The sequence below is a fragment of the Pinus tabuliformis genome, chromosome 5_1 (genome assembly GCF_031772625.1).
Source record: "Pinus tabuliformis cultivar Carrire ecotype Pingquan chromosome 5_1, CPIR1, whole genome shotgun sequence".
Classification (NCBI taxonomy): Eukaryota; Viridiplantae; Streptophyta; class Pinopsida; order Pinales; family Pinaceae; genus Pinus; species Pinus tabuliformis.
The window spans coordinates 117989520-118009791 of NC_142305.1; positions in this window are offsets into that span (position 1 = coordinate 117989520).

A 20272-nucleotide genomic window follows, 5' to 3' on the forward strand; every position below is an offset into this window, starting at 1 on the left:
GGCACCTCCAAGGAGCTACCATCCCCATTGGAGCCAATGTTAGTGTCAGTCTTTCCAGCCTTCCTCCAGTGATCAAACGTGCTATTACAAAGTGATTTTGAAGTGTCAAGGTCAAATTTTGTCATTTAAGTGAGTCTTCAAGCAAAATTTGGTCACTAGGCATTAGGTCTAGGGTTTGATCTCACTCTTTTCAAAGTTGCCCAAATGCCAATCTATGTCACTATTCAGCTGAGTCTATCATCATTCATAGGATTTTCATTATCATCCCAGTGTCTAATGAGTCATTTTACACCTTGTCCATGCTTCAGTTGCGCCTAGGTAAGGTCATTTTCCTCTCCTAGGGTTTTGAAGGAAATTTCTCTTGGACGGTCAAATCATCAGCAAAACTTGTATCCTGATGTTCATACACCTTCCCCTATCCTTAAAGTACCTTATTAAATGCTTCCCATCCCTTAGATCCGCCAAATTCCTCATTTTCGCACAAACCCTAGTTTCTTGCTACAACCTGGCAATTTTCTAGGTTGGGCCTGTGTTTTGCCCTTTTGGACCCCTTCCCCTCACTCGATCTCCATGATTCCACTTTCCCCTACTTCCTAACATCCCTCCCTACTTCCAAAAATTTCCCCAAGAATTTAGAAGCCTCTTATCCCCTTCATTTCGCTTCATTTCGACAAAATTCCTTGTTTCACACATCGGGATAAGTTTCACTCAAAAGATGTTTCAGAGCAATCAAAGATGAATTTTGGAAAACTGAGAGAGGTTTTTGTCCACAACATGCCAAAGAAGAAAAACCTCCTTCACTTTTTACACAGGTGTCATGGTTTTAGAGAAATGTCAAAAATACAATCGCCAGATCCAAGGAGGTTGAGCAAAGCACTAAAACGAAGAAAAAGGCCCAATCCACTCCAAATTTTGGCCGAAGCCTCTTTGAAGGAGCATGGTACTTGATGAGACACCCCCAGCTCAAATTTCAAAAAATTTTGAGCATTTTTTGGTCATTTGTGTTTTTTTTTGGGCAAAAAACAGGTTTTCCTCCCCAACGCGTAGCGCACCGCGCGCTACCCTGAAGATGGGCAACTCCATTTCATGAAAACTCAGCATTTTTGGATTTTTCATGCAAAAACACATTTTCTCAGCAATTGCCAAGAAATTTCACCAAGTTTTGAGCCTCCAGAAGGTCAAAAAACAAGCAAAAAATGACTTTCTGCCACTTTTTTGACACACAGGAAGCAGTCTTGGGAGGTTGCAATTTTGGAGGGGCAAATGGTCACCAAATTCAGAAATCCCACTTGGGTTGGAAAGTAGACATCCAGAAATTTCTAACAAGCCCACTTTTGCCTCATTTGAACTCCAGAAAGTGCCTTAAAAGCAGGCCCAAAGACACGCTACGCGTTGAGATTCAGGGCGCTACGCATCAGGCTATTTTCACAAAAATGCACCTACAGCTCAGCAAAACGCAGTTTTGACTAGGTTTGACTTTTTGGAGTGGGTTTTGATCCTCCTTGATGTAAATGATGTAATTTTATGATACTTTGACACTTATTTATCTCTTCTAGAAGATTCATTCATGAAATAGGCAAAAATTTAATGAATGAATTGGTTTCCTCGCTTATAGAGGCAAGTTGTTTTGACTGCCTAGATTTTAGTGCTCATTTTGGAATTGGTTGAAACAGCTCCTAGGATAGTGAGCTCGACCCCTAGAGGCAAGGAAAGATGTTAGATTGCCTATATTATGTACTTTCTTGGTCATTTTCATGGTTGGACTCTTGAGGGAGAAAGCTTCTATTGTATTACTCATTGTATCTCTGCAATTTTTGGCAAAGGAAGACCAGGGTTTTGCAGTCCTTTTTGGGATTCCTGTGGTTACATGTATTGATGGTGTGTTTCTCTTTGTACTTGTAAGTTTTTTATGTGAATCATCTTCTTACTTTTTCTTCTGCAAATTAGGCAAATGAAGTGTTAAGGTAGAATTCATGGTTGCTATGCTCTGCCTTTAAGTTTGCTTAATATCAATGTTTTCAGCTGTTTAAGGAGAATTCAAGGTGATTGCTTGCTCTCCTTAGCTCCTCACCAGTCATTCTCATCCATCCAAATCTTTCAAAGGCATCAATACAGTCTCCTACCTTGCCCCAAAGAACCCCCTGCGAAAACTGTGTCCAATCCCCGCACCCAAAATTGCCTTTCCCCAATTTTCCACCAAAACCCTAAAAATCCCAAATCAAACATTTTTATCAGTTTACTAGCCTAAAATCAGTGTTCTTTATTGGTTATCTCTGCCCGTTGAATATCTTTGCTGAGATAGACTGGAGAGAGCCCTCTCCTGCCCCGTAGGGCTAGCTACGAGGCTAAGTGGTTTGATGTTGCCTTGGAGTTTACCTTTTTCAACCTGAGGTGAAATTTCAAGCGCTAACACCAAGATCGAGCTTCGTCTTCCAGACCAAGATCGAGCTTCGTCTTCTAGAGTAGCCATAAATAGTTTCATCAAACAGTCTTCAGGAAAAGTGATCTTTAATTTATGCACATGAATGTGAAATTTCACCAGATGAGGAGCAGCGTCATTACCTTCCACATTTCTGAACATAGGCAAATTCTTTGACCAATTTACCTTGGGAATTTTATTTGGAAAACCTGGGATGTGATCTCGGCTCATGGGAGCGTATCTTCTTGCAACCCGATCCATCTTAAAAACCTTAAAGCTACTAATCTTCTTGCAGTGGAGTCACCATGAAGCATTGATCTCTGGATTTTTCAGTGAATGAAGTCGCCAGGTGAATGATTTCAGCCTTCTGATGTCTGATCGTTGTTCACCATCAACCATCAGATCTGAATTTGATACATGTATTGGGGCAATTAAAAATTTAGATGTCATGTTTACAAGCTAGACCGGAGATTGACTGAAGCAGTGTTTATCTACTTCCACTAATGCAAAGCAAAAGCGTTTCGAATGCTACCTGGCATAACTTTAGGCTCCATCTGTAACTTATAAAACAAATGACATCAACAAGCAAACCATTTTCTTCCCAAGTATGGTTGCCACTATGTTAGAGCCTATATTTGCCTCAGGCTAAAATGACAAGGTTCTAGGTCCACATCAAACCATGCTCAGCCTTGTAGCTAGCCCTACGAGGACAGGAGAGGGCTCTCTCCGGGTCGATCTCGGAAAAATACAAGTGATGGGGCTCGAGATGACTGAAATAAAAGCTAATTTTAGTCTAGGTATGAAGTAAAAAGGTTTGATTTGAGTTTTTTGGGGTTTTGTGCTGGAAACAGGGAAAGACAAATTTGGGTCCGGGGATGAGGCACAGTTTCTGTAGAGTTCTGATTGGGGCAAGGAAGGAAATTGTTTTGATGCTTTAAATTGAGTGAATGGATAGATCGGACCAGTGAGGAGCTAAGGAGAGAAAGAGAGTCTCAATAATTCTCCTTAAATAGATGAAAACATGGAAATTTAAACAAATTCAAAGGCAGAGCATAACAACTAATGGATTCCACCTTAATCACTCATTTGTTCAAATTCAGAAGAAGAGATAGGAAAATGATATACATAACACTAATGAACTTACAATTACTCAAAGAAGCACACCATCAAAACATAAAGCCACATGGATCCCAAATAGTGCTGCAAAACCCTGGTCTTTCCTTAGCCAAAAACGCAGAGATAGAATGTACAATGATATGCCAAAGCAATCCCAAGTGTCCAAACCTGAAAATGACTTAGGAATTACATGATATAGACTAGCCCAACCCATTCCCTTGCCTCTAGGGGTCGAGCTCATCATTCTAGGAGTTGTTTGAACCAATTCTAAACAAAGAACTAAAAACTAGGTAGTCAAACAACTTACCCCTATATGCTAGGAAACTGATTCATTCACTAAATTTTCACTTTTTAGTGAATGAATCCTCTAGAACAAGTAAATAAGTGCCAAAATTACATCATGTTTATCCAATTACATCAAGATAGATAAAAAATTACATCACAAAGAAAAACTAGTCAAACTGGCCGAATTTCTGAGCTGGAAGGTGAAAAATTGAGCAAAAATCCTCTATGCGCCGCGCCAAAATCTATATGCATCACGCCACTTTGAGGCTGAGTTTGAGGCACTTCCTGAAGTCCAACTTGAGCCCAAGTGTGCTTGTTAGAACGCCCTACCTGTCTACTTTCCAACCCAAGAGGAATTTCAGAATTTGGTGCCCATTTTCCCCTCCAAAACTTCAATCTCCCAGGACTGCTTCCTATGTGTCAAAATAAGGGCAGTGAGATCATGTTTTGAGTGTTTTTGACCTCCTAGGGACTCAAAACTTGCCCAAAATTCTTGGACATGCACCAAAAGTCATGATTTTTCATGCAAAATCCAAAAATATAAATTTTTTTTAGTTTGGAGCTCCCTAGCAAAAGCGTGTGCCAGGTGGCGCGGCGCACAGGGAAGGCGCGACGCATTGGGCTTGAGGTGCGGTGCATAGAGCCTATGCATAGTGCTTTTTGCAGGAGACTTTTGGAGACCTTCCCAGTGTCAAAATTAGGTGTAGGATAGCTCAATGGAAATTTATTTGAGTCTACTTTCCAACCCAACTGGAATTGTTCAATTTGGAGTTTATTTTCCCTGTCAAAAATCAAATCTCCCAAGACTGGTCAAAATGTTCCAAATGAGACTGCCTAAAGGCAGAGTGCTGTTACAGTCAACCTTTGAATGCCTTCCTCAACTCCAAATTGAGCTCATGATAGCTCATGGGAAAGCTCTTTGTGTCTAGTTATCATTTTATGCATCAAGAAAGTCATTTGGCTGACCAAGCTAGGAGAAAACGTGATTTTCCCAAGGTCACTTCAGAGGTGCATCAATTCTCCTGAGGCAATTGTATTTTTGACATTTCTCTAAAACCATGACACCTATGTAAAAAATGAAGGAGGTTTTTCTTCCTTGGCCTGTTTTGAAAAAATATCTCTCTCAGTTTTCTCAATTTAATCTTTTCTTCCTCATAAACATCATTTTAGTGAAACCTACCCCAATGTGTGGAACAAAAGATTTGTCGAAATTAAGCGAAATGAAGGGGATAGGGAGCTTCTAAATTCTTGAGGAAATTTTGGGAAGTAGGCAGGGATGTTAGGAAGTAGGGGAAAGTGTAATATCAGAAATTGAGTGAGGGGAAGGGGTGAAAAAGGGCAAAACACAGGCCTAGCCTCGAAAATTGTCAAGTTGTAGCAAGAAACTAGGGTTTGTGCGAAAATAAGGAATTTGGGGGATCTCAGTGATGGGAAGTGTTTAATAAGGTAAATTAAGGATAGGGGAAGGTGTATGAACATTCAGATACAATTTTTGCTAATGATTTGACCATACGAGAGAAATTGCCTTCAAAACCCTAGGAGAGGGAAATGAACCTTGCCTAGGCACAACTGAAGCATGAACAAGGTATAAAATGACCCATTGGAACCTGACATGATGATGAAAACCCTCTGAATGATGGTAGACTCAGCTGAATAGTGACATAGACCGACATTTTGACAGCTTTGAAAGGAGCATAGACCGACATTTGGACAACTTTGAAAGGAGTGAAAGCAAACCCTAGACCTAATGCCTAGTGACCAAATTTTACTTGAAGACTCACTGAAATGATAAAATTTGACCTTGACACCTTAAAATCACTTTGTAAGAGCATGTTTGATCACTGGAGGAAGGCTAGAAAGACTGACACTAACATCATGGAGGAACTCAATGCAATTGGGACCATTGATTCCTAAGGGGGGATGAATGATCTAGGTGGATATTTATGGCCAACCGCCTATTCCACTTGGACCCCCAGCATTGTTTCTTTTACTTTTTCAGTTTCCTTATTTGTAGCACAATTTACAAATTTTGGCAATTTTTGGGTCCTGAACTTCCGGAGTCATTTTGAGGCCCTAAATGACATTTTTTGGGAAAACGGAACCAACATGGGTTGTAGAAAAATGTTGGTGATTGAAAAAGCTTAGTCCTAGGATAGATCTTTCTAACGAGGTATTATGCACATCAAACGGAGATTGAATGCCAAATTTATGACCCTGGGAAGTTGATGTACCAATTTACCCAAACGGGGCCCATAAAGTGGCACTTCATCTCCTAGGGTTAGGTTTTTGGATGTTTATGGTTTTCCATTGTTTCTCAATAATAAATAGGCCTTTGAGCCTCATTGTAACATAGTTTAGAGACATGTAGCCACCACATCTCTTCTAAGAGATAAGCTACCATCGCTCGAGCTAGTCTTATTTCCATTTTGTTTGTAAACATATTTCAGTATTTGATATTAATGAAATGAAGTTTTATTTTGCTGCATCTCTGTATTTATGGTTATGTCTGTAATTTGTTGCGTTCATGTTTAAATCTAGATTATTGGTATCAAAGCAGTCTGCTCTTTCTCTGTATTTATTTACATGTAACCAATGAGGTCGGGGTATAAGGAGTTAGGGCTCGATCTAGTTGAATATTTACAAGATTAACCTGGAAAACCCCAATGGCCGCCCATGGGGGAAGAAAAGAAAGATGAGGGAGTAAGAGATCCTATCAAAATATTTCTCGAGGAGGTCCTCGAGAAACAAAGGAATGTGATGATGGATAACTTTTCCCAAATCCTTCAATGGTTTCCCACCGATGATGCATCCACATCCAACAACCACTTTGGAGGCTCCACTCCTTTTAAGGTACAAGTAAATGTTGACATTCCCATATTTGAGGGCCAAATAGATGTAGATGTTGTAGATAAATGGTTAAATATTCTATAAGGATATTTTTATATTCATGATTTTTCTAGTAGAGAAAAGATTACTATTGCTCTTCTCAAATCTAGCCCCCACATCAAGGACTGGTGGGGAACCTACTGTGAATAGAAGGATGAAAGTACGACCTCACTTTTTTTAGGTGCACGCACTTAGAATTCATTCTTGGATTCCATCAAGGAGTAGTACTACCCTTTCGGGAGCTACGAGAATAAATACATAAAGTGGACAATGCTGCGCCAGGGAAGAGACCAAGATGTCTCAGAGTTTACAAATATTTTTCATACCCTTAGCTGGGTAACAAGGATTCTGAGAAACATTTGGTACTCAAGTACTACAACTGCCTACATAGGTACATCCACAACGAGATGGAGTTCCTGGACATCTCCTCGCTCGATACGACGTATCGATACACTGTCAATATCGAGCAGAAGTTTAAATAGAAGAAGCGAGGCTTTGGAACTGCAAATATGAAGCAAGGAAAAGGTGCCCCCAAACCGTAGAATAAAGGACAAAGCCAAGGTGGGGTGCCCCATGAAAACCCACTAAATCCATAAGCAAAGAACAACATCGCGAAGTCAAAGAAGGACATGGAAAAGTGGTGTGAGTTCCATAAGAGCTCCACTCACAACACTGGTGAGTGTCGGGCCAAGCAGTCACTATTAGGATGGGGTCCACTAGGGTCAGTGTTGGGGCAAAAGCCCAAGTTTTGATGTAAAAAGATTAAAAGTCTCCACAAAATGTGGTTGCGGAGCACGTAGCTAGTTAAGAGTAAAAAAGGGTTTTACCCTCCTTTATGTAAGCTTGAGTCAGTTTTTGAAGATCTACCCATGGTCTGCAAACCATGGGATTGTATAAATAGGTGTGTCTTAGAGAGTCTAAGGCAGTGATCTAAGTTTGTCTATGGGTACGAGTGAAGAAGTCTATCACAGAGATAGAGGTCTTAGAGGAGGAAAAGGCTCCACAACTGAGTGCTCAGAGGCATATATTATTGTCCGTAGCTGAGTCCACAAACCACTACACCTGAGTTTGTAGGAAGTATTAAGTTTGCAAACTTATACTGAAGATCAATAAAGAAGATTGTTACAAAAATTCCTATGGTTTATCTCTTTATTTTTGTTATGTATGATTGCGATATATGCTATGATGAATGATGTCCTTATAAAATAATGATGCATTGATGCGTGAGTTTACTTGATCTGTGTTGGCTTGTTAGGGCCTGACCTAGGTTCAGAGTTAACTAGCCAAACAAATCCCTAGACTATTGGCCCTTTTGGCAATAGTCTGCTGAGTGTGGACTGAGGTCTCACTGGAAGCAGTATGGGGGAATGCTGGAACCAAGTTTCCACACCCTTGAGATGTTTGAGGGGTTGATTTAGTCCAACTATGAATACCTTTTCGCAGGTTACTTTGTGCACTTCCCTGACCTGTGAGGCCTTAGCGGCCCGTAATATTCACCTTCATGTGACCCTAACCAGGGGCTGAGGAGCTTTCATGCTGCTAGAGTAGCGATCTGCACTATTTCCCCAAGTCACCCCATGGATCTTACTTATCTTCTTATAACAGTTAGTTATCTTCGCATAAACAGATACCTTATATTATATTCACTTATTCAACACATTCATATAAGATCACGCAGTAAATAAATAGTAAACTTGCAATTCATACCCATTATACCTCAATGCATAAAATAAGAAAAGATACACAAAAATATGGTAAAAATTCTCCTTATTAGTGCTACCAACGGTTACAGAGTTGTTACACAGCAATTTGTCACTGACTCTGCATTCCCTGATCCTAGATACTGTCGGTCCATGTTACTGACATCTGTGTTGTGTCATGTTGCCAATTATGTGTCATTACCTTCCTTGCAATCTCATGAAGAGTGTCTCAATTAATTATCCCTGAAGAAGACCCTTTTTACCTCAGTTTTTGGGTCGTCGTGAGTCAGAAGTTGTCCCTCTCGCGAAGATGGTCAAGTTAACACTAGCCCTAGTGAAGTCTTCTCTCTGTCCCTATGTTGCACCCGTAATGAGCCAGATTTGGCAAGTTTTTCAACAACTCATCAAAACTTCGAGATGAAATTGCTTCATGGGAAGTCCTAGGGATGGTTGTTGGGTCAGTTGAGCCCACCTCTCTCCTTTGGGATAGTTGTTCCACCTTTTGTGCAACCTCCCTAAGAGATAAGCTCTTCCTTCCTTCTCTTATGGGACCTCTCCCTCCTATAAATATCTCCTCCATGAATGATATCAGCTAGTTTGGATGTAACTGGATGATAGCTAGATGTAATTTGATAGTTTCAAGTTTCTAAGAGAGGAGTAGAGGTAGAGAGTGTTATTGGAGTGTGGAAGTAGCCTCATTCGTATCTTGTTTTTAGAGATGTTTGAGTAGAGTAGGCTTGTGAGATTTCTAGCATCAACCCTTTTGGACATAAGAGAGAGTCATATGTTCCCTTGGGAGATGGTTCACAAGTGAATGCTTACGGAGACATGCCAATAGGACCCTTCAAAGAGGCTTACGATGTCAAGGCTCGGTTGTAAGTTTTAATTTGATTTATATTAATACAAATCAATAGCTTGTTTCCTATATTGTGTGTTAAATCGTATGTTGATGGCTTGAGGTTCCTTGACTCTTCAAGTAGATTGTTTGGTCATTTTCTATTTCATTTGTGGTGTTTCTCTATGTGTTGTTTTCAGGTATTAGCGACTAGAAGAATAAGAGCTAGAGCAATGCAATGAGGACTTCATCAAATGTTGGATTGAAGGTAGGCCTTCATAACACAAAATTTCTAAGGAAATTTGATTTAGTATTGTCTGTGTAGTGACTAGACCCACTCTAGGGCTAGAGGGGTTGCCTTTGTCTGCAGAGGGAACCTACCTGTGTCACAAGTTGGCAACTCCACTGGGGAACACTGTCTTTTGTCTTTTGTGTTGATTGGTTTTGTTTGTTTATTGCCTTCCTTACCATTTGGATAGCATACTTCATTCTGGAAGTCGTTAGATTACTTTTATAGCCTTCCCACCCTTCTAAGTGATAGATCTAGCCCTCCTTCAGTCCAACTTTCATTATTTTCTTTTGATTTTAGGTCATTGCTGTTTATTTCCTAACAGTCACAAAGTAGTCATGTCTGCGCTGTCTATTGGGTTGCACCTTTTACTGTACGACGCGAATAAATTGTCTAACAGTCGTGACGAGGCCTGAAATTAGCTCGGTGTAGCTAACTGATGTACTTTTGTAATGACATTTCAAAGTGCTTGTTTAGGGAGGTGCAATGATTTGTTGTTGGCGCATGTTGCTAGTGTTTTACTTGCGATGATTCCTGGAAGTTTCAGATTATGAGATTTGTTTGGTTGATCGGTCAGTGTGTCCTGTCCTCAGAGCTTGTTTTGCTCCTCTTTGTTGTGTCAAAAGTGTTGGTTGTTAAGATTTTTTTACTTCGGTTTTCAAGTCTTTTCAAATCCTCCCTCTTGAATTGTGTGGCCTAAATACCCTAGGGTTCCTCCACTACTTGGTTTGCTTGGGTCACTCATTCATTGAGATCTTTAGACTATGCTTGGTATAATCTCTCTTGTTGTTTAAGGATTCTTCTTTTTCATTGTTTTTCATCCTCTTGATTGGTGTGTGGCGTTTGGTCACCGAACTTCCTTGTCTTGTTCATTCGGTCTCATTCTTTCATTTGGCATAAATTGCTTTGCTTCCCAGTCAATGAGGTAGTTTTCCAGTTTTTTAAAAAAGGATTATTTCTTTAGTTTTGAGTCTTTAATTCATTTGTGAATGTAGTTGCTTATCATTTATTCAAGAAATTGCATTCATCTTGTATTAAGGTTTGAAAGACAATTTTTGCATTAGTAGATTCTTGAGATTAAGACATTGAAAAACAAAAAGTGTGTTTCTCATTTTCTTGTTCAGATTGCTTGCAAGTTTGAGTAGATGGTTTAAGTGTTCCTTTTTCTTTGATTGGTTTGCTTGTTTTCCATTCAGCTATTTTGTATTGAACCTATTACTCTTCCTTAGCTAGTTTTTCATCCAACGAGAATGGTCTTTTTGCTCATTTAGTTGCATTCGAGGAGTGTTAAAGATACATTCGATAGGGCCTTAAAACCGAGGCTTAATTCAAGATTAATTGTTAAAATTTATTGAATTAACTTAAAAATGCATTGGAACCTAGCACTCACATATCTAGACATCTAGGCTAGAGACGTGTTCCAGCGTCATTAAACCTAGTCCCTATTGTTTTCACTAAGGTTGGGTGATTCCTCCTTTTGTGCTACAATAAATGCTAGTACGGATTTGTGCTCCCTGTACTGTCACATATATATTGGGAGACCCCACTATGTTATCATCCTATTATCCATAGGAAGCTGAGTCTACTGCCTTATGAGTCGTAATGCACCGAACATAGCATTCGAGAAGATTGACTGCCGTATGGGAAGTCCTTGGTCATTTTTCTTTCATTTTATCACTAACGTGTATATGCAGTTTTACGATTTGTCTGGTCAACCTCTTGTCTAGAATTCTAGAGTAGTCACTTGCATTCCTTTTCGACTCTTTAAAAGTAAAAGGATCATCTAAGCACTTGTCCTTTCGAGCTCATATCCAATCGAAAGCGATAGAGTCACCTTTTTTCCTTTTCTCAACTCTTAAAAGATGAAAAGGCAAAGTTTTGTTTCAATGTTCTAAAATTAACATCCCATGAAACATTCTTGGTAACTGTTTATTTCCTTAGTGGTTCTTTAGAGTCGTTTCTAATGGCAACATTTTCGGAGTCTACTAGTCAAGGGTTCCCCTCAGATGGGAATCCTGGTCCTTTTCCTTCCTTCAGAAATGCTGGTGCTCCTTATATGGCAACGTTGTCCCTCCCTAGGTTAACCATTGGTTTAGCTGTCTGGTTATTTTTGACTTCAATAATCCCAAGTGTATCAACTTTGACCCCACCTTCTCCTTCATTTGAATCATGCCATGATGATTCTAAGGTTCACCCCTCGCCTTCTTCCCATGTTTCTTCACCTTCCTCTTCTACTTCGCTTGGTGAAAGTTTCAAATCTAGTAACCAGGAGGCCAAGAAGAAAAAGAAGAAGACGAAGAAGAAAAAGTTGGCTAAATGAGAGGCTGACCGTATGAATGTTACTCCAAATGCTCCTCTTATTGGAAAACCTTCTGCACCCTCACAGAAGGTCAAATTCCCTTGTCAGTTGTGTAAGGGTGACCATCTCCTCTGAGACTGTCTTGACATTCCCAGAGTCTTAGGGGTATGGTCTCAAAATTCGGATTGACCATCGTCATCAACCTCTAGAGATCATGTCGATGCTACACTCTTGGCTAGCGATGGTAAGAAGAAAGGGAAGATTAGATTTCCATTTAGGTTATGTGAAGGAGAACATCTTCTTCACCTTTGTCGTCTTATGGATACAGCCTCTGAATTTTTGGAAAACCTTACGGCTTCTCACCCCGAACTCCCTATTGGTTATTAGAGGCTTTCTTCTGACTCTCCCCTAGTTGGTAAAGAGATTGACTTAGATTCATCTCTTACTCACCCTACTCTTCCTGAGCCTGACTCTTTGATGTCTGTTCCCGACCAACCATTGGTCGAAGAGAGTGTCGACCTGGTTTCACCACTAGCTGCCCACTTTGTTTAGGAAGTGCATAATGATCATACTGCTCATGTTCTTCTCATTTCTTCAGATTCTCATGAATAAAAAACTGACCTTCCTGTCCCTGCTACTTCGAAGTGTCGTTCTTCTATTCCTGTAGAGTATGTGGGCAATCATATGATACCCCCACCAAGTAGTTCTGTCGATTCCTTCGATTGGAGTCACTTAACTGCTTTCCTCCTCCCATCTTATGTGCCTTTCTAGATCACAGTACACACATATAATATGGAAATACTTTGCACTCTCTTGGATGAAGGTGCATATGTTAGCCTCATGTCTTCCACTACTTGGCAAGCTTTGGGCTCCCCACAGCTTGTGCCTGTCACCTAGAATCTGTTGGCTTTCGATGGAGGAACCAGTCAACCCTTAGGGATCCTTCTAAAGTTCCCTATTACTTTGGGAGGTAAAACTGTCTATATAGATGTGATGGTCGTCCAAGGTGCATTGGATTTCAATCTTCTCCTTGGATGTGACTATATTTATGTCATGGGAGCTCTTGTTTCTTTTCTTTTCCATGTGGTTTGTTTTCCACACGAAGGGAGAATTGTGACTATTGATCAATTGTCATTCATTGGTCACCAAGTACCTCCTTTGCAACCATCATCCCCTATCGGCTTTTGTTTTCCAGGAGTACCTTCCCTGCCACAGGTCAATTATGTGGCTACCCATTTCGCCTCCATTGATGATCACGTAGATGGTCTAGTACATCATGTAGTGGGGGTATTGCGACCCGATCTGTCATTGGTACCCAATGAAATGTATTCCTCCCAAAGTGTGGTCCTTTCGTCTAGTGAAGACCTCTTGGGAGCCATGTTCTCATATGGTCCATGAACAGTTTCACTAAGGATAGTTATTTTCTTGTGTCGACCTCGTTCAAAAATGAAACAAGGAGTCTTGAGGATAGTTCCTGATCTTGTGTCAGCCTCGTTAAAAAATGACACAAGGAGTCGTGAGCATAGTTCTTTGTCTTATGACATGCTCATTAAAAAATGACATAAGAGTCACGAGGATAGTTCTTTTAATGTTTCAAACTCATTCAAAAATGAAACAACTCCCTGTTCCAAATCAAGTCTTTGATTAATATCTTGTAAAATCCCAGTCAAGTCTGTCTGGGATCTCGTAAGTGAACCTTCATTCTATCCACTTCGTTGAATGAAATGAAGCTTGGGGGGCATGTACCTCACTTTGAGTCATTATGCTGGTGGGGGGAGGGGGGGGGCATGAAATTTCTAGTATGCATGAGTCTTTGATGCATTTCTGTGTACATAAGTGTTTTTTTCATTGTGTACATGTTTGGCTCAGTGTGTAAGCATTTGTGAGCATTTTCCACTTATTGTGTCCTTTTTACTTCTCATGCAGATGTTTGTCGCACCTTATGCCAGTTTTGCTGATGGTGCCTGTCGCAGTACCCTGAATCTTTCCTCCGTGGCATGGGTTATCTACGATCCTCATCGTGAGTTGGTGGATCTTTAAGGTCTTTGTCTAAGATGTACCACAAACAATGTCGCTGAATATAGTGTAGTCATTCAATTACTGGTTGAGGCTATTGTCCTTAATATTCGTTCATTGATTGTGAATCTAGATTCCTAGCTTGTTGTACTTCAACTCAACGAGTGCTATTCTTTCATAAATCCTCAAATTTTAAGGTTGTATTTATGTGTTCGTTTACTGGAAAGGAATTTTGATTATATTACATATCAACACATTCATAGAGGACTAAATAAATTAACTGATGCATTGGCAAATCATGTATTATATAGACATTTGTGACATTTATGAGAATAAATCATTAAAGACATAATAAGTCAATATAGCAAAAACATAGGCATATATATATCAGTATTTCACATCGCTGTGGTCAAAAAATATGTGTTTGGTTACATCACAAGACAACATGTCTTTCAAAAATTGTAGAAATTAAACCTAGGAGTCTAATCTGCATGGTGCTCTCTATAGCACATGATTGCTCAGACCACACGTTTGAGAAGTCAGTGAATCCTGCCTGACATCCCTACTGTGTGTCATTGGTACTGTCGAGGGACATCCTCGAATCTCATGTAGTCAGGTATCCCCTCTGTCAATCCCTCCAATTCACGAGCGATCTCATCCTCTACGTCTCCACCAGGAGGAGGAATCTCAAACTCCTAGTCAATTCTCTGAGAAATCGGAGACAAACCTGTAGGCCTTTCCAGCCCAACATTTACAAGATTGAAACATAGTGATTAGAACATATATAAAAAATGATAAAAAGTTACAAAATCTTTAAAATTTCAAAATTTGTTACCTCTGTGGTCCCAGTGTACTCAAGATCACCCCTAAAATCTATCCCAGCATATGCCCAATCCTCGACAACGACAAGTTGGCAGTCCAACCATTGGAAAAGCTCGGGCCTCCATGACACGTGTTGCCCCCCACCTCCTCTGGGCATCAACAGCGCCCACCGAGTCATCCGTGGCTCCTGCGGAGTTGACCATGCTATGAATGCTTCCTGCCTCTGAAAGATAGGAAGGCATTCAAGGATGAATGGTACTAGGATGGACCCATACCCGAACTATTTTACATCCCCTGGCCGACACTTTGTTAATTATCATTTCATGTTATTAGCCACAGCCTCGGCCTAGTTGAAGATGGTGGGATCCATACAATCGACTGCTAGCCAAAGTTGGGTTTTGGTGGCATCATGTGGGGCCTGTGAGCCAGCTACTCTAGTGATGGTCAAGATGAGGACATGAGGAGACAAGTCTCTGATAGTAGCAATCTTGAGATTTCCACCCTTATCTATCTTCTTTGCCTCTGGACACAATCTTCTCATCATCATGTCCATAGTTTCTCCAGTGATCTGAGTCCCAGTCATGCAGGGTCTTCCCCCCTCCGTGAAAAACCTGTCAAGAAGTAGATGTTTGTTGCCTCAATCTCCAGCCCTTGCCCTCGGATGTTGAACTTAGCCTCATTCGGATCCCCCACTCCAACTAGATATTGGAGCAAGTCCGGTTGTGCCCTCAGACTAGGCGCCATGAAAAGTTTCAGTATACCACATTTCCGGAGCACATCTAGGAAGTTTTGGTCTCCCATGGCTAGTTCATCATTGCCGATGTGCTCTCGTTCTTTCCACTCAATCACCATTTTTCTTCCTGCGCACATACATAAAGGATTATAAGTACTTTTCTTATATTTAAAATCCAAAGAAATGGCTTCAGTTTTGAGAAATATGAAGAATCGGTGCTCGGCATGGCTGCTTTTCAAATAGGTGCGTCGAGCCAAAATCAACCATTCAGAAAAATTGGGATCTTTGCGACTTTTCCATGTATAGTTGTGAAGATCCTGTTTTCTGCCCATGGAAGATTTTAGGTTGTCGCGGTCCTGAGCTGGCGACTCGTAACAACTGCCACGCATATGCCAGCCCTAAATCCTTCCTTGGAGGCAGCTAAACCATCAAAAACCGAAGTATTATGTATGTAAATATGATTGAAATTGATTAGAGCCTACTTGGACTGGACGAATTTGTTAGTCGACCGTTGAAATTTCGAATGCACAAGAGTAAAATTTTTGCTCTAAGGTAAAATGGTGAAAATTAATTTGTTTTTTACCAAATTACTTTTATAAGCCTTTTTGGTCAAATTAGGGTTTTTCCTATTTAACGTATTTATATATCAAAGATAGATCTTACACTTTTTTTTCTGTAGCAACAGGTTTTGTGAACCCTAGTGACTACACTGCGAGTTATATTTTATACTTTTCGAACTCGGTAAAAGCACGAAAAAGTCCCTTTTGGATTCATCTTTCAGCTCTTTTCTGACTCTCGGAATGTGAAAAGATCACCGAGCTCTTGTCCCTTTGAACTCGTTAAAGGCTGCGAAGCGTCATCTACCCAGTGTACGTTTACCCCTTTTTCGAGCTGGGGTAGATTATTTACAAAAAATGTATACGTTGATATTTTATGGTCAATAGGTTCCCTTAGATATTATTTTCTACCTTTCTGGGTTGGAGGGACAAATTAATGAAAAGGGACCTTTGGAGTTTTCTTTTCCGTGTCTTTTTCAAACTCTTTAAACATGAAAAAGACTCTGAGTTTTACCTATGTCAGTGTCGGCTTGGGATATCCTCATTCTATCACTGGCCTTCCAGGTTTTGGGTTATTCATTTTTTCCTCATTCAATCTAATCCATGCTACATCGTCATGAACTTTGATCCCTTGGTACCAAAATGCTGCCAAATTTCGGAGTCATGTCACTGATATGTTCAAGAGCTTAATCCTTCCGCAGTCTGTAGCCTTACACACATTCCTTAGATTCTCTGTCTCATTCACAACCATCTTGTTCCTTTGTCTTGCGTTAGTGATGTGGGAAACATTATGGCCCTCCTTTGACCGATCACTTCCTTTCTGGTACCTTGGAGCTTCCATGCCTCAATGGCAAGTTATTCGCATTCAACAACAAGATTGCATCATTGGTCTTCGATCGAGTGATTTCACGTGTTCGACTCCACACCATTCTTCACACTTTGTGGATTGTACTAGCAGTACCTTGAGAACCATTGACATTACTGGTGGTCTCTCTTGTGCTTGTTAATGGTTCACATCATTGGCTGGCAATCAAGTGATTTTCTAGTGTGATCGACTTCAACACATCTATTCACATATTAGAAATTGTACAATGGTCAGGTTAGGATTCAAGACCTTGAGCATAGATTACACAAGTCCAATTTGCGTGGATTGATTTATATATGACTCTTTTGATTGGATGGTTGTGACCATACCTGAGTCTTTTTTGTGGTCTTTCTGATTGGATGGTTGCGTCCATACCACAGACCATTTATATTTATCTTCTGGATGGCTACGCCCATGCCTTATGCACATGTATTTCTTTTCACTCTGTACTCATGTATCAAAGATATTAGTTGTGCTTGCATCTGTAGGTTCTCCATGAAGACGTTCTTTTTCGATTATGGATTCGTAAAGCATTTCAACCCTCCCACTCTCTCGGCCTTCATGCTTTAGGGGGCATCTGTTACACAACAATTTTTCACCGACTCTGGATTCCCTGATCCTGGATACTGCTAATCCATGTTACTGACATTTGTGCTGTGTCATGTTGCCAATTATGTGTCATTACCTTCCTTGCAATCTCAGGAAGAGTGTCTCAATTCATTATCCTTGAAGAATACCCTTTTTACCTAAGTTTCTAGGTCATCGTGAGTCAGAAGTTGTCCCTCTTGCGAAGATGGTCAAGTTAACACTAGCCCTAGCGAAGTCTTCGCTCTGTGCCTATGTTGCACCCGCAACGAGCCAGATTTGGCAAGTTTTTCAACAACTCGTCGAAACTTTGAGATGAAATTGCTTCATGGGTGGTCCTAGGGATGGTTGTTGGGTCATTTGAGCTCACCTCTCTCCTTTGGGATAGTTTTTCCACCTTTTGTGCAACCTCCCTAAGAGATAAGCTCTTCCTTCCTTCTCTTATGGGACCTTTCCCTCCTATAAATATCTCCTTCATGAATGATATCAGCTAGCTTGGATGTAACTGGATGATAGCTAGATGTAATTTGATAGTTTCAAGTTTCTGAGAGAGGAGTAGAGGTAGAGAGTGTTATTGGAGTGTGGAAGTAGCCTCATTTGTATCTTGTTTTGAGAGATGTCTAAGTAGAGTAGGCTTGAGAGCTTTTTAGCATCAACCCTTTTGTACAGAAGAGAGAGTCATATGTTCCCTTGGGAGACGTTCACAAGTGAATGCTTATGGAGACATGCCGATAGGACCCTTTAAAGAGGCTTACGACGTCAAGGCTTGGTTGTAAGTTTCACTTTGATTTATATTAATACAAATCAATAGCTTGTTTCCTATATCGTGTGTTAAATTGTATGTTGATGGCTTGAGGTTCCTTGACTCTTCAAGTAAATTGTTTGGTCATTTTCTATTGCATTTGTGGTGTTTCTCTACGTGTTGTTTTCAGGTATGAGCAACTAGAAGAGTAAGATCTGGAGCAACGTGATGAGGATCAAACGTCGAATTGAAGGTATGCCTTCATAACATTAACTTTCTAAGGAAATTTGATTTGGTATTGTCTGTCTAGTGACTAGACCCACTCTAGGACTATAGGGGTTGCCTCTGTCCATAGAGGGAACTTACCTGTGTCACAAGACTCAACTTAACCTGCGAACTCAGCTGCAGACTACTAGGCCTCTGCGCACTTAGCTGCAAAGCCTTCTCCTACTCTACAACCCAAGGACACGACTCTACACTTAGACTCAATGCTCACTCATTAGATCTTCTATCTTCGATTACTTCAATGCCTCTTTATACTTAGAGCCTAACTCTATTTATACAATCCCATGGTTCGCGGGCCATGGGTAGATATCTCAAACTTATATTGCATTACAAAAGTAAGGGTGGACAACCCTATGATTCCATTATAACTTCGTGCTCTGCGCCCATAGATCACAGAGTCTTTACAATGGACTTAGTCAAAACTTGGGCTTTAAGCCCCAAAACTTGCCTTGGGGGCATCCCATGCCAAACAAGCCCCCAACACAAACATCGTGACTTGCCCTCAATTCACGCTGTTGGTGCGGAGATCTTTGTGCAAAGACCTCCAAAATCTACTCAGACGACTGCAAGGTTGGCAACGCACTGAACAACAGCCTGCTGTATCTCTTGTACGTGTTGTTTTGAGACTGCGGTGTTGGAACTGCTCCCCTGTATTTGTTCATGCATCCCCTGCATCTGCTTATAGTCCCACGCCTTCTTTCAGATACCTGGAGCATGAAGACTATGCTTCTGTCAGCTAGTTAGATAGCCGAGCCACTCATGTATGGCTTCAATTGACTGCCATTCACTTTTCCTGGGAAAGGTTCTCCATTTAGCTTTACTAGCTGTACCGCGCCTCCATCTGTGACCTCCTTAACAACATACGGTCCCAGCCAATATATTCTGAACTTTCCTGAGAATTTATCAAACTTACTGTCATATAGTAACACCAGATCATTTACCTTGAAAGTGCGCAACTTAATATTTTGATCGTGCAGGCCTTTTCACACTGCTTTTGTACCTGTTGATGGAATCTAGCCAAAAACCATTCCTCTTCAAGTTCCTCCAACTCCGTGAGCCTTTCCTCCAGGGCCTCGTGGTCTGTCATACCTGTGAGCACTACTATGCACAGACTAGGCACAATATACTCCATTGGAATTACGACTTCCACTCCATAGACCAACCGGAAAGTTGTCTTTACCGTCAGTTTCTTGTAGGTTGTCTTATAAGCCCATAATATTTTAGGTACGTGTAGGTCCAAATCACTTCGCTGCGCGTTGCATACTTTGGTCAGTGTAGTCTCTAGTATTTTGTTAAATGCTTCTACTATCCCATTGGCTTGTGGGTGATTCAGTGTGCTTTTCTGATGATACACTTGAAACTCTTCTACCAGCACACTGATTGTTTCGTTCAGGAAATGTGTACCATGATCACCCATAAATATCTTCAAACATCCAAATAATGTCAATATGTGTTCAAACAGAAACTTTGTGGCTGTGGAAACCATGCAATATTTTATTGGCTGCACTTCTGCCCAAGGATTCAGGTGCTTTGTTGCAATGATAATGTATTGCGCGCCCGTCTTTCCCTAAGGTTTGATAGGTCCTACAAAGTTGATTGCCCACTTTTCAAAGCATTGCAGCGTCATTTGCGGATTCAAAGGCATCCTATCACTCTGTAATGGTTTACCTATTCTTTGACATATATCATAGGCCTTGTAATGTGCTTTTGAATCCCGATGAAGGATTGGCCACCACAACCCTGCGCAGAGAATATTTTGCGTGGTAGCTCACCCTGCATAATGTCCTCCCGTAGTGCCCCCATGCAAGTCCCCGAGGATATGACTTTGTTCAAATTCA